Here is a 2,488-nt window from a genome sequence, read left to right as displayed (position 1 = left end):
GGATAGATTGACTAAATCAACCCATTTCCTTCCCGTCAAGATTTCTTATTCGGCGGAAGATTATGTTAAGTTGTACATTAAGGAGATTGTGAAGTTGCATGGGGCCCCGTTGTCGTACATTTTGGATAAAGGTGCCCAATTTACTTCCCATTTTTGGAGGCCTTTCCAAATTGGGCTTGGTACTCAAGTGAAACTTAGTAATGCATTTCACCCTCAAACAGATGGTCAAGAGGAACGCACCATCCAAACCCTAGAGGACATGTTGAAAGAGTGTGTCATTAACTTCAAAGGTAATTGGGATGACCACCTACCTTTAATAGAATTTTCCTACAACAATAGCTACCACTCGAGTATTGCTATGGCACCCTTTGAAGCACTTTATGGTAGAAGGTGCCGATCTCCGGTTGGGTGGTTTGAAGTAGGTGAATTTGCTCTTCTTGGTCCTGAGGTAGTCTATGAGGCTACGGAAAAAGTTTGACTTATAAGGGATAGGTTGAAAATGGCTCATAGTCGGCAAAAGTCTTATGCCAATAATAGAAAGAGGGATCTTGAATTTGAAGTAGGTGATTGGGTCTACTTGAAGATCTCACCCATGAAAGGGGTGATGAGATTTGGTAAGAAAGATCTCCCCCATGAAAGGGGTGATGAGGTTTGGTAAGAATGGGAAGCTTAGCCCCCGGTATGTTGGGCCTTATGAGATCTTGAAGCTTGTTGGAAAGGTCGCTTATGAGTTGAAATTGCCCATCGAATTGGCCCCGGTTCACCCGGTGTTCCATATTTCTATGTTAAAGAAGTGTATAGGTGACCCGGTGTCCAGTCTCCCTCTAGAAGGTTTAGGGATGAATGAGAACCTTTCTTATGAAGAGGTTCCGATCGAAATCTTACATCGTCAAGTTAAGAATTTGAGGAATAAAGAGGTGCTTCTTTACTATTTTATTTTTTAAATTTTTTAAAAAAAGGGACGGACTGCGTTGCTTTTAGAGACGGACTGAGTCGCTTTTTTACTATTTTTTTTTGAATTTTTAAAAAAAAGCGACAGACTGCGTCTGTTTATTTTAATTTTCATTTTTTTAATTTCTAAAGGGCGACGCATTCCGTCGCTTTTCTGGAAATTTTATTTTTAAAAACTTAAAAAAGCGACGGACAAAACCACGCTGTCCGTCGGGACTGCGTCTGTTTATTTTAATTTTCATTTTTTTAATTTCTAAAAGGCGATGCAGTCTGTCGCTTTTCTGGAAATTTTATTTTTAAAAACTTAAAAAAGCGACGGACAAAACCACTCTGTCCGTCGCTTTTTCTGCAATATTTTTCGCAGTAGCAGCTCGCAGCTGCTGTTGCCCACCTGCAAATGCAATTCAATTCAATTTTACACTATTCAGCCCAATCAAACACACAATTATAAACAATCTAAATAAAACATAAAATAACAAACTTAAAATAACATTCAAAAGTATCTAAATCATATATTTAAGACTTATAAAGTCTTTTAAAATTCGTTTTAAAATTTCAAAAAGTTCATAAATGTCTAGAGATCTAAACTAGGGAGTGAGATCTACATAATCATCCTCATCACTCTCATCGTCGGTGTCATCGGGAGCCGAAGTACTAGGTCGACGAGCGAGGTTCATCACTTGTTCTTTGATTTGCTGAACGGTCTCACTCATGCTTTGTTGTTCAGCTACTCTTTTCCGCTCCGACTCTGCTAGTGCCGTTGTAAGTTTAGCTATTTGATCCGATATAGCAGCAATCTGAACACCGTCAAGTGCCTCAGCTTGACATGACGATCCAATACCTTCTAAGCCTGACTGAAGGCGTCTAACATCGTTGCGAGAGCCTAGACCATACGCATCTACTCTTGTGTCGTCCCCCCTACCTACTTTTTCTTCCAAATCTGAGTGGACAGTTCAGGTGTCAAATTGAACCGAACTATCTAGATTCTCAGAGACGTACTTATGAAAGTCATTCTGCATATTAAATATAAGTATTGACATCAATATATATACATATCATAAATATATTCACTATTGATATATATTATTCATATTAAATAACTTACAAAAGTTCGTTCAGGCCTTTCCTCCACCCACACATCCGGATCCGACTCATTTTCTTTCTTTCTGACATGAGTCTTTTTGAAAACCTCTGGTTCAATAGGAGTGCATCACAATTCTTTTTCCTATAAATAACAACCAGTTTCGTAATGCATATTATACATCCACAAACGATGATCCATCTACAAAAATATAGATATTCAATTATATTATAAATAAAATTTAATAATAATTTTACTAGTACTAGTCCTAAAACTAGTTTAGTATTGACAAAATCACATTATTTAACTTAACTTATTTAAACAACTTAACAACTTTAACTAGTTTAGTTTTGACTTAATTCCAACAACTAAATCCATCAACAAAACCACATTATTTAATTTAACTTATTTAAACAACTTTATAACTTGAACTAGTTTAGTTTTGACTTAATTCCA

At 36.7% G+C, this 2,488-nt stretch overlaps 1 long non-coding RNA gene across 1 annotated transcript; it reads right to left on the bottom strand.

The window, feature by feature from the left end:
• Positions 1–1,883: 1,883 nt before the first annotated feature.
• LOC107063525 (uncharacterized) lies at positions 1,884–2,146 on the bottom strand. Its single transcript, XR_001475384.1, has 2 exons — positions 2,057–2,146; positions 1,884–1,964 (listed from the first exon to the last, which is right to left on the bottom strand). It is a non-coding gene; the product is annotated as an uncharacterized lncRNA (long non-coding RNA).
• Between the last annotated feature and the right edge of the window lie 342 nt (positions 2,147–2,488).

This window comes from Solanum tuberosum, unplaced genomic scaffold, assembly GCF_000226075.1.
Source record: "Solanum tuberosum cultivar DM 1-3 516 R44 unplaced genomic scaffold, SolTub_3.0 scf00372, whole genome shotgun sequence".
Lineage (NCBI taxonomy): Eukaryota > Viridiplantae > Streptophyta > Magnoliopsida > Solanales > Solanaceae > Solanum > Solanum tuberosum.
This window is presented reverse-complemented; position numbering and strand designations above follow the sequence as displayed.